Here is a 13,096-nt window from a genome sequence, read left to right as displayed (position 1 = left end):
GGAAACATGATCCATTCTTTTTTTTTTTTATTGGAGTTCAATTTGCCAACATATAGCATAACACCCAGTGCTCATCCCATCAAGTGCCCCCCTCACTGCCCATCACTCAGTCACCCCAACCCCCCCACCTCCCTTTCCGCTACCCCTTGTTCGTTTCCCAGAGTTAGGAGTCTCTCATGGTCTGTCACCCTCTCTGATATTTCCCACTCATTTTCTCTCCTTTCCCCTTTATCCTCTTTCACTATTTTTTATATTCCCCAAATGAATGAGACCATATAATATTTGTCCTTCTCCGATTGACTTACTTCACTCAGCATAATACCCTCCAATTCCATCCACGTTGAAGCAAATGGTGGGTATTCGTCCTCTCTGATGGCTGAGTCATATTCCATTGTATACATAGACCACATCTTCTTTATCCATTCCTCTTTTGATGGACGCTGAGGCTCCTTCCACAGTTTGTCTATTGTGGACGTTGCTGCTATAAACATTGGGGTGCAGGTGTCCTGCTGTTTCACTACATCTGTATCTTTGGGGTAAGTCCCCAGCAGTGCAATTGCTGGGTCATAGGGTAGCTCTTTTTTAAGTCTTTGAGGAACCTCCACACAGTTTTCCAGAGTGGCTGCACCAGTTCACATTCCCACCAACAGTGCAAGAGGTTCCCCTTTCTCCACATCCTCTCCAACATTTGTTGTTTCCTGCCTTGTTAATGTTCACCATTCTCACTGGTGTGAGGTGGTATCTCATTGTGGTTTTGATGTATATTTCCCTGATGGCCAGTGATGCAGAGCATTGTCTCATGTGCGTGTTGGCCATGTCTATGTCTTCCTCTGTGAGATTTCTGTTCATGTCTTTTGCCCATTTCATGATTGGATTGTTTGTTTCTTGGCTGTTGAGTTTAATAAGTTCTTTATAGATCTTGGATACTAGCTCTTTATCTGATAGGTCATTTGCAAATGTCTTCTCCCATTCTGTAGGTTGTCTTTTAGTTTTGTTGACTGTTTCTTTTGCTGTGCAGAAACTTTTTATCTTGATGAAGTCCCAATAGTTCATTTTTGCTTTTGTTTCTCTTGCCTTCATGGATGTATCTTGCAAGAAGTTGCTGTGGCCAAGTTCAAAAACAGTCTTGCCTGTGTTCTCCTCTAGGATTTTGATGGAATCTTGTCTCACATTTAGACCTTTCATCCATTTTGAGTTTATCTTTGTGTATGGTGAAAGAGAGTGGTCTAGTTTCATTCTTCTGCATGTGGATGTCCAATTTTCCCAGCACCATTTATTGAAGAGAGTGTCTTTTTTCCAGTGGATAGTCTTTCCTGCTTTGTCGAAGATGAGTTGACCATAGAGTTGAGGGTCCATTTCTGGATTCTCGATTCTGTTCCATTGATCTATGTGTCTGTTTTTGTGCCAGTACCACACTGTCTTGATGACCACAGCTTTGTAGTACAACCTGAAATCTGACATTGTGATGCCCCCAGCTATGGTTTTCTTTTTTAATATTCCCCTGGCTATTCGGGGTCTTTTCTGATTCCACACAAATCTTAAGATGATTTGTTCCAACTCTCTGAACAAAATCCTTGGTATTTTGATAAGGATTGCATTGAATGTGTAAATTGCCCTGGGTAGCATGGACATTTTCACAATATTAAGTCTTCCAATCCATGAGCATGGGCTATTTTTCCATATCTTTCTGTCTTCCTCAATTTCTTTCAGAAGTGTTCTGTAGTTTTTAGGGTATAGATCCTTTACCTCTTTGGTTAGGTTTATTCCTAGGTATCTTATGCTTTTGGGTGCAATTGTTAATGGGATTGACTCTTTAAATTCTCTTTCTTCAGTCTCATTGTTAGTGTATAGAAATGCCACTGATTTATGGGCACTGATTTTGTATCCTGCCACGCTGCCAGATTGCTGTATGAGTTCTAGCAATCTTGGGGTGAAGTCTTTTGGGTTTTCTATGTACAGTAAACATGATCCATTCTTGTTCAAAATTCTCTCTACTCAAGGTTTCTCTCCCTTCTTGATATTGGTACCTAAGATTCTGGGAGGCTAGATGTATTATAGCCTCAGGACCATGGCTGGTGTAGGAAGGCACATGGGGTCTGGCACTGTCCTGGGGCTATGACAGGATACAACTCACCTCATCAGCTTCCTCATTGGGGTGCTCTGATTCCCACAGCCATGTACATCTTCATGTACTTTAGATCAGTGTTAGTGATTCTTCTAATCCCCTGAAACACTAGAACTCATTTATAAACTTTATTATCCTTTGGTTCACTAATTTTAGCATCTATCTTCATTAATTCCTTTTCTTTCCATTTGGCTATTTATCTCTTCTAGCTTCTTAAAGTACATTTTGATGTCATTTACCTTTCTTCTCTATTTTTCACTAATAAAAAACATTTAAGGTTATACATTTTATTCTGGGTACAATATTTACCAGGTGGCATGGATTGAGATTTATTGTTTTCTGAGTATTATCCTAAGGGAAGGGGATTATAATTGAATTTTTTATTTCTCTTTTAACATTTGCTTTAATTTGGATTTTTAATTTTCCAATATCCAAAGGGTTAGATTTTGTTGTCATTAATGATTGCATCAATGTCTGTGTTAATTGTATTTATAAACAAGTGCTTATAAATTGCTACTTTCAGGAATCTATAAGGATGCTACCTAGGAATTTCATAATTTTAAATTTTCATTAATGTTTCTTGTACATGAAAAAAGTTTGTCCTAGGTTTGATATTACAAATATATATCTAATATATTGATATATTTTGTAAATGTTTCCTCCCAAGCACATCCCAACTCTGACAACCTTATACTATATACATTTTACAACTCCAGGGCTCCAGTGTCAGAGCAGGGAGTGTCCTTTGTGCCCCATTTATCAGCTTCTCTATACTCCCAAATCAAGTAGGTCAGTGGCTGCCATTGGCAAGAGCTAAGTTGAGTATGTCCTTCCACCCCCCACTGTCTAAGCGAGCCCAGCCCACGTGGGGTCCACTGTATCATGGAAGGTATAGGTCCAACAAGGTTAATATTTTCTTTTCACTTATCCTTTGTCTCAAACTCCAACCAAAAAGTAAAAGTATTAGGAGAACATTTTTGACATTTCAGCTTCCTCTCAGTTTGCATTTGTATGATTATCTGCTATCCACATTTTGTTTTTTACAGTTCCATGCTGTTTTGTGTAAAGCATTGCCTTTATAGACAGAGAAGTCACGTAGAGCAGTTTAAATCAAACCAAAAAACTTTTGTATTAGTAGAAGTATTTACATCATTTTGGTCTGTTATCTAAATTAATAATTTGTCCTCTATCACTTAGTTTTCAATCTCTTTGTAACGTTCTTTGATGAATCCTTTGTTTTCTTTCTCTCTGTTTTTTTTTTTTCTCTTGGTACAGAGAATACAGCCTCATCTTTCCACCATCAAATCTCCCAAGTTTTATGCATGTGTGCTCATGAACTCTACCCTCTGCTTGATCACTGCATTATAAGGAAATGTACCTTCTGCTAGTATCTTCAGTATGAGAACATGGAGGCCCTAGATGTACTGCATTTCTCTGTCCTCCCTGGATATAGTCACTGTCTGCACTTCTGCACCTTCCTCTCTTTCTTCCTGACCTGTGCCAGTTGGGGTTTCTTCTCTAACACTTCAGTGAAACAAATCTTACAATGCACACCAGTGATCTGCATCTTGCCCAAGCCAAGGGACATGTTCCCATCCTCATCTTAGTGACTTATTCACTGCCTTTGACCGGGAAACTGCTGTATTCTTCAAAATTCTTCTTCTGAAAGTCCCAGTGGTGCTACTTCTGTCTAGTTTTTTATTCACACCCTCATTATCTTACCTCTTAGTATTTTTGCAGTTAACTCCTCCTCTGATCACATCATTAAATTTGTGGTGTATACTTAGGGTGTTGCTGTTGGTTCTCTACTCTTTTATGTTCTATCCCTATGTGATATTACCTGGTACCATGGCTTTAAAAACCATCATCTATACACTAATGACTCCCATGGCAATATTTATATCTCCAGTCTCCTCAAACCTCAAACTCATCTTCAACAAACCCATTTGGATGTCTAAGATGTATCTTAGATCCAACATGTCTCAAACTTGGTTCTGGATTCTGTGCTTCCAAATATTTCTTGGATTTTTTTTTTCCATCTCATTAAATGGTGACACCTTCATCACATAAGAGTCTTCCTGCACTCCTCTCATTTCCAAAAGGCCTATATCTAACTCATCCATACATCCTGTTTGCTTAACATCCAGATACATCATAAAGCTGACCACTTCTCTTCATCTCCACTGCCATAAACCAAGCTCAGTCCAACATAATTTCTCATTGTGCTACTGCTAAAGAGTCCTACCTAATTAATTGTCCTTAGTCAATACTGTCTGAGTTCTTACTGTGTGCCAGATGTTTTATAGGTATTAGGGATAAATAAGTGGACAAAACACATAAAGATCTCTGCCCTAATGAAGCTTACATTCTAATGAATGGAGACAGACAATAAAAGTGTGTTTGTGTGTATGTGTGTGTGTGTGTGTGTGTTTGTGTTAGGTGGAGGTGATAAGTATTATGGAGAAGAAAACAAAGGAAAAGAGGTGAGGAGGAGGTGGCTTGAGGGAGTTTAAATAAAGTAGTCAGAAAGCCATCATTTTGAGGATGATATTTTTATGAAAACATAAAGTAGACAAGGGAGTGGGATGTATGGAACCCAGATACAGGATATATGAACACCATACAGAGTGATTGTGGTTGGCATGCTGGAAGAACAAGCAGAAGGTTCAAGTGGGTGAGGTAGAGTAAAATGAGTAGAGGGGTGGGTGTGTAAGAAGGACAATACAGTCAGTGACATGGGGCCCTAACAGCCATTATAAAGACATGGGTGTATTGTAGAATGAATGAAGAGGCAAACCCCAGGAGGATTTGTTTTGTTTTGGTTAGCTTTCTTAAAATTAAAATGACTTCTAAATTTTAGAATAGTTTTAGATCTACTCAGGTATAGTAAAGATAGTGCAGAGAGCTCCATATAACATTCACCTGGTTTTCCCTATTGTTGACATCTTACATTGGCCATGATATAATTGTCACAACTAAGGAACTAATGCTAGCATATTATTTTTTTTAATATATTGTTTTGATTTTTTTTTAATTTTTATTTATTTGTGATAGTCACAGAGAGAGAGAGAGAATGAGGCAGAGACACAGGCAGAGGGAGAAGCAGGCTCCATGCACCAGGAGCCCGATGTGGGATTCGATCCCGGGTCTCCAGGATCGCGCCCTGGGCCAAAGGCAGGCGCCAAACCGCTGCGCCACCCAGGGATCCCAATGCTAGCATATTAATGCTAACTAAACTCCACTCTTAATTTGAATTTCACTAATGTCATTTTTCTGGTATTCCATTTAAGAGACCTCATCACATTTAGCTGTCATGTGTCCTTAACCTCCTTTGAACTACAACAGTTTCTCAGACTTTTCTTGTTTTGTATGATCTTGGCAGTTCTGAGGCATACTAGTCAGAATTTTGTATAATATCCTTCAATTTGGGTTTGCCTGGTGTTTTCTCATGATGAGACTGGGGTCATTTCTCATGGCTAGATGGGGTTTTGAAGGGAGAACATTGACCACAAAATATATAAAATTAGAATATAACAAAGAATAGCAAAAACACCATTGAGAAATTAGATAAATAAGATATATTTCTTAAAAATATCTTTCATTAAAGAGTAAATCTAAAGAAACATTATAAAATATCTGAAACAAAAGCACCCTATATAAAAACAAGTGGTAATGTACCACCAAGCTGTGCTTAAAGAAAAATTAACAGTAAGTGAACTAGGATTTTAAATCCAAAAGATGAAAAAAAGGAAGCAACACAGAAATCTAAATCAAATAGGGCATAAAAGCAGAAATTAATTAAATAGAAAATAAACAAAAAGTACAGTAAATTAAAAAAGAGCAAATACTATTTTGAAAGAGCAGTAAAATAGACAACAGAGAGAGGGAGGAAGAGAAAAGAGAGTATATATTTATACTAATATAAATAATATTAGTAATGAATAATGGAATACAAACATATGTAAAAAAATAAGCATCAATAGGGGTGACTTTATACTAATAAATTAAAAATCCATGAAATGAACAATTTTCTAAGAAAGTATACATTTCAAGATTGGTCTTAGAGGGAGACAACAAAGACTCATGATCAGTAAATAATAATAATAATAATAACAATTATAATTGAAATGGTGGCCCATGCTATCTCATCCCAAAAGTATTAGGCCATGATGATTTTTCTAGCAACTTTTTAGCAGAAATCAAGACAAATTTATTTCATGTTATATCTTAACTGTTTGTGAAAGAAAATATTAAAGCACAAATTATTTTATAAGGATTGAAGCACAGTCTTATGAAAATTGGAAAAGAGACACACAAGGATGTACACCTTTGTTTAAAAACATAAAGAAAACAAAACTTACTTCCTTTCTGGTTTCACTTCAGGGAAATACTGACTCATCTTTGTGGTTAGTACAAATTCATCTTTAAAAAAAAAGATTTATTTATTTATTTGAGAGAGTGAGGGCATGAGCAGGGGGAGGGGCAGAAGGAGAGAATCTCAAGCAGACTCCATGCCCAGCACAGAGCCCAATATGGGTGTTGATTTCATGACCCTAAGATCATGACCTCAGCCAAAATCAAGAATTGGTTGCTCAACTGATTGAACCACCCAGGCACCCATACAAATTCATCTTTGTGGTTTAAGGGGGCTTTGATTTTAAGTGCACAATATGCTAATATAATACTCCCCATTCACTTCTTCTATACAGGGTGGGCAGTTAAAACCATTTTAAAAATGGTCATTAGGGAGAGATTTCCTTCTAAATGTTGAGAGAGATGTGTTTCAGGGGAAAATAACATTTACTAATTCTTGCATGGCAAATTCCGGGTTGATCCTTTAGATAATATTTTGTGGTGAGAAGCAAGATAAGACAGACTATCTTTATAATTTGGTTCATTCTACCTTGGCTGTGAAGTTGTCCTAACTTACCACCACAGATTTGATACAACTTCTTTATCATAAAATAAACTCCTACTTGTACTTGCCTCTATTTGCTAACCAATTCCATTCCATGGATCTGATCCCATTCTCATCTCAGAACTCACTCTTGTCAGTTAAGAATGCTTTCAGCCAACTACAGAGGCACTAAGAGGCAAGAAGAAGGTGATTGCTGGTCCCCTTTCTTTAGTTCATTTCTATTTCTTTTGGCTTGAATCTTTTGGTCTTTTCAACATGGTGACAGGATACCCATTGTGTCCTCATTCAAATCAAGAAGAGGGAAGAAAGAGGGCAAGGGCAGCATCAGGAGGGTCTGACCCATAATATGAATCAAAACGGGGTCTTCTGACTCTCTCTAATTTCAAGTGACACTCAGGTAACTATCTGTAATTTATGGTAGCTCTCTACATTTCATAGCATGAGAGAAAGGTTTAGGGATGGCTTTTCCAGTTTCAAATTAACATGCTTCTTTGTTACTATTAGTAATTCCTTCACTTTTCTCTTCATTGCTTTCTTTCCCTCCTTCCCTTCTCTCCTTCCTTCCTTTGTTCCTTCCTTCCTCCTTCCTTCTGAGCTGAAGGCCGATGCCCAACCAACTTAACCACTCAGGTAACCCAATGTTTGGGAGTTTAAAATGAGCAACCATTTTGAAAAACTAATTAGCAATTTTTAATAGGACAAATATATACTTGCCTGAAAAAGAAAGAAAAATTAACAGTAAGTGAACTAGGATTTTAAATCCAAAAGATGAAAATATTTGGCTATTAGGTATACACCAAGCTATTTGGCTCTTAGGTATACACCAAGAGAAATGAAAAAAAAATACGTTCATAAAAAATGTTGCACAAAACTATCTCTTATATTCATACAGTTGATACTGTACAACAATAAAAATGAACAGTTTATATACATAACAAAGTGGATGGATCTAAAAAATATGTTGAGTAAAAGAAGCAATATACACACAGCTACATATTGTATAATTCTATTTATATGAAATTGAATAGCAATTAAAACCATTTTCTTATGATAGAGGTCAGAATATAATTACCTTAGAAATTGCTAAGGGACACAAGGAAACATTATGGGAGGTCGCCATGTTCCTTAACCTGGATAGAGGTTACATGAATAGGGATCCCTGGGTGGCTCAGTGGTTTAGTGCCTGCCTTTGGCCCAGGGTGTAATCCTAGAGTCCCAGTATCGAGTCCCGCATCAGGCTCCCTGCACGGAGCCTGCTTCTCCCTCTGCCTGTGTCTCTGCCTCTCTTTCTGTGTCTCTCATGAATAAATAAATAAAATCTTTAAAAAGAAAGAGGTTACATGAATATATATGATCAATAAAAACTTATTATACATCTTACTTTATGTAAAATATACCTTAATTTAATTTTTTAACAAAGCCTAGGTCTCTGTCCTTTCTATATTCTATCTCCCTGATCTGACAAGAACTAAGAGAAGCTTCCCATTATTGGTTTAAAGTTCTGTTTCTTTCCCTTTCTCCTTGTAATTCCTGCAGCTTTTACTTATATATTTTGAAGTCAGGTTATTTGGTGCATAGAAATTTCTGTTTTCTTTTCACTGTGAAAGACTGCCACCGTCAGGTTACAAAGAAGGCCTCTCTCTCCAAATGAAATCATTTTTCCCTGGGTTTGTCTGATATTTATTTCTTGGCTTTTACATTCTCTTTACTTCTGATTTACATGTTGTATCTTCTCTTTCTTTCTTTTTAAATTGTGTCATTAAGTATATTTACATTGTCATGCAATCATCAGCATCATCCACCTCTAGAACTTTTTCATCTTGCAAAACTAAAACACTGTAACGATTAAATGATAACTCTCCATTCCCTCCTCCTTAGCAACCATCATGCTACTTTCTGTCTCTATGAATTTGACTACCCTAGTCACTTCATGTTAGTGGAATCATGCAGTATTTTTCCTTTTGTGACTGTCTTATTTCACTTAGCATAATGTCTTCAACATTCATCCCTGTTGTAGCATGCATCAGGATATCCGTCCTTTGTAAGGCTAAATCATATTCCATTGTACATATATACCACATTTTGTTTATTCATTCATCCATAGATAGACACTTGGGTTGCTTCTACCTTTTAGTTATTTTGAATAATGCTGCTATGAGCATATGTGTACAAATATCTCCTGTGGCTTACTTCTTTCCATTTTTTTTGTGTTTATATGTAGAAATGGAAGTGCTAGAACACATGTAATTCTATTTTTAATTTTTTGAGGAACTGCAATACTATTTTCCATAGTGTCTTACCATCTTATATTCCTACCAACAATGCACAAGGATTCCAATTTCTTCATCTTTTCATGAATACTTGTTCTTTTCTGTTCATCTGGTAATAGTCATCATAATAGGTTTGAGATGGTATCTTATTGTTTTAAATTTTGCATTTCCCTAATAATTAGTGATACTAAGTATCTTTTTCTGTGCTTTATTGGACATTTGTACATTTTCTTTGGAGAAGTGTCTATTCAAGTCCTTTGCCCACTTTTTAACTGGGTCATTTCTTTTCCATTGTTGAGTTACAGCAGTTCTTTATGTATTCGGAATATTAACCCTTTATCATAAATATGATTTACATATATATTTCCCATTCCATGGGTTGCCATTTCACTCTATTCTTTGTGTCCTTTGATGCACAGATTGATTTTGATATTCATCCAACTTCTTTATTTTTTCTTTTGTTTCCTGTGCTTTTGGTACCATATCTAAGAAACCAGTGACAAATCAAATGTTATGAAATTTTTCTCCTGTGTTTTCTCCTAAGAGTTTTTTGGCTTTAATTTGCACATTTGGGTCTTCAATCTTTTTTCTATTCTTTTGCTTGCAATTTTTTCTAATCATCTACGGGCATGTACTTCATACCACTGATCTGTGCACTGAAAAATGTCATTTGTTTCTGTATTCAACTTGAGAATAATTGTTTGTTTCAGTAGATTTATTTTTTATTTATTTATTTATTATTTTTTTTTAAATATTTTTTTCTTTATTTATTTATGATAGTCACACACAGAGAGAGAGAGAGAGAGAGAGAGAGGCAGAGGGAGAAGCAGGCTCCATGCACCGGGAGCCCGACGTGGGATTCGATCCCGGGTCTCCAGGATCGCGCCCTGGGCCAAAGGCAGGCGCCAAACCGCTGCGCCACCCAGGGATCCCAGATTTATTTTTTAAATTTACTATCATAAAACACATGCTAAGTTTTATGTTACTTTGCTATATTTTTATTTTTCTGTTTCTTTGATCATTCTGCTTCCTTTTTCAACTCTTATATAGTATAGATACAAAATAATTCACGAAAAATGAACAATGATAGACATTATGATTCTGTTTCACATATTTGAGGAAGGATTTCTGTTGCCTTTATATGTTAAAAATATAATGGAATCTTTACTAGATTTCTTTGGCTGATTTTTTTCTCCTCAAAGTTTAATATATCATTATAATATCTTCTGGCATAAACTCTTTCCAGATATTAATGAATCCAACCTGGAAGCTTTTTCTTTTGCAGATAATCTTTTCTGTTTGTACAATTGTTTTATTCTCTCTGTATCTCTTAAGCTCCAGTTGAAGTTTTTCAACCCATGTCTTGTTTTTTTTTTCATCAATAAATTCCTTCAGTAGTTACAATAATTATTTATTGAGCTGACATTCTAATAGGACATGAGGATAAAACTAAACAGAATGAAGACAGTCCCTACCTTCATGGAGTTTACAGTCTAGTGGGAAAGACAGATATTCATCAAATTAGCACACAGATAAATGTAATATGATCATTTACAGCTTTAACAGGAAGATGGAATCAGAGAACAATGAATGGGAATCAACTCATTAAAGTAGGGCATAGGGGGTGGATGCTCAGGGATTTAGGCTATAGTGATTCTGTATGTAAAGACCCTTAAGCACAAGGGAGGTTGAAGTCTACAGAAAATTAAAAACTTTTCTGAAACAAGAGCATCTGGAAACTCAGGCAGGAAAGTCAGGCAGCTCAGGGTCCTGTCGCTCATATTAATGATTTGAATCTTAGTTATAAGAGCAATGAAAAACTCCTGAAGAGTTCTGTGTTGGCAAATGATCAGATCTATCTTTTAAGAAGACCACTCTGACAACATTGTGGAAACGTGATTGGAAAGGGTATGAATGGATGTGGGTTTAATGGAGGTAGCATAGAGAAATGGCTGTGTTAGGTGGAGAAAATGGATTGATTTTTAAACATACATAGGAAATAAAATTCAGAGAAGTCAGTGTTGTGATGGCAGAAGAGAGCAGGGTTTTCAAAGGTGGTGCCGTTCAGGGAAATAAGGGCACTGATAACTAAGAGGATAACTAACTAAATAACTAAGAGGATAGGTTTGGGGGATAGGAGATCATAAGTTTAGTTTTAGACACGTGGAGTTTCATCCACTTATTTATTAACTCATTCAACCAAAATGTGCTGATTGCCTGCTGTGTATCAGGCATTGTTGCCAGTCCTAGAGATTTAGCAATACATAAATTGATGAGCAAGTTCTCAGTATCTTCACACCATCCAAGAGTACCTATCAGGTGGTCACTTGGACATACATGGTCTGAAACTCAGGATGTAGATCTGAGGTCTCTGTTGGAACTATATGTTTATGCATCATTTGCATGTAGGTGATAATTGAAGCTGGGATAAAAATGAGATGATCTGAGTCTTAGATTCTAAGATGACAACACTGAGTAAGAGGAGGAAAAGGAGCCCTTGGGATTATACCTCTTAAATGGCTGGGATAGAAAGAATATGTGAGGAGCCAGAGAAAGAGCTGGTAGAGAAAAAGGAGGAAAACAGGAAAAGCTGATTCAGACTAAAGAGAAACAGGACAAAGAAGTCAATAGTATTGAGTTTGGCCAACAATTTGATCTGATGTGGCCTGAACAATATCCCTTGTGACATGGAGGTTACCCCTGACCACCAAGGGCTATTTCATTGGAATCATGGGTTCAGAGGAAATGTGGAATTGGTGGAAGGTGAGTAGGAGGTGAGGAAATTGATAGATCAAGAATGGAGGCCTCTTTCAAAGGAGTAGGGGGTGACATGGACTCTGGAATCAGGAGCCCAAGTGTAAATCCAACCCTACCATTTATTATTGACACCATTATCTCATGAGTAATAATAGGACAATGTAGGACCTGCCACATAGAGTGTGGGTGAAGATTACATAAGACAAATCGTAGTAAGTACTTAAAACAATGCCTGGCTTACAAAGGCTTAATAAATGTTAATGCTTAGTGTAGCTATATGTGGGGTCAGAGGAGACTTCTGTCTTTCCTTTCTTCCATTCCCCTTCCCCTTCCCTTTCTCTTCCTCCTCCTCATCCTTTTCCTCCTTCTTCTTGCCCCCTTCTTTCTCTCTCTCCTTCCTGCACTTCTTTTTTAATGAGGCACTTGAGTATTCCATATGTCACATTTTTAATTATTCTAGGAAATCTAACCCATAGATTATGTGGGAAGTACTGATGATTTCACACACATGCATACACACACACACACACACACACTCATATGGACATTTTTCCAGCAAAGAGGCTGTATGCCAAGTAAAAAAGATACAAGAAAACAGTCAAATGGAGCTTGGAAATTGATGATAAAACATGCATACTTAAAAATAACTTTGTTACTATAATGGTTACTTCTGAAGCAATTTTTTTCTGAAAAATATTGGTCTTCTATATAGAAAAATGAAAAATATGAGCTGCTTCTCACGGTGAATTAAGAGCTGTGTGCCGAGTCTCTTCTTCCAACTGATTTGAAAATTTTTACATAATAAAAATAGTATATAAATTTGTATGTATGTACTTCCACCATTACATTATCTTTATTAATTTAGCAAAGGCTTCTTAACCTGGTACTTTGCAGAGGGCTAGTGATACTAAGGAGACTAGGTTGCAGTAGAGCTCAATGCTTCAGCTCTACAGCAGCTGTGGAGCATGTTGCCGGTCCCTAGAAAAGTGGGGGGAAAGGCAGGCCTGGAAGGTCTGGAAGGATGAG

The sequence above is a fragment of the Canis lupus genome, chromosome 24, assembly GCF_011100685.1.
Source record: "Canis lupus familiaris isolate Mischka breed German Shepherd chromosome 24, alternate assembly UU_Cfam_GSD_1.0, whole genome shotgun sequence".
NCBI lineage: Eukaryota > Metazoa > Chordata > Mammalia > Carnivora > Canidae > Canis > Canis lupus.
Note: the sequence above shows the minus strand (reverse complement) of the source record.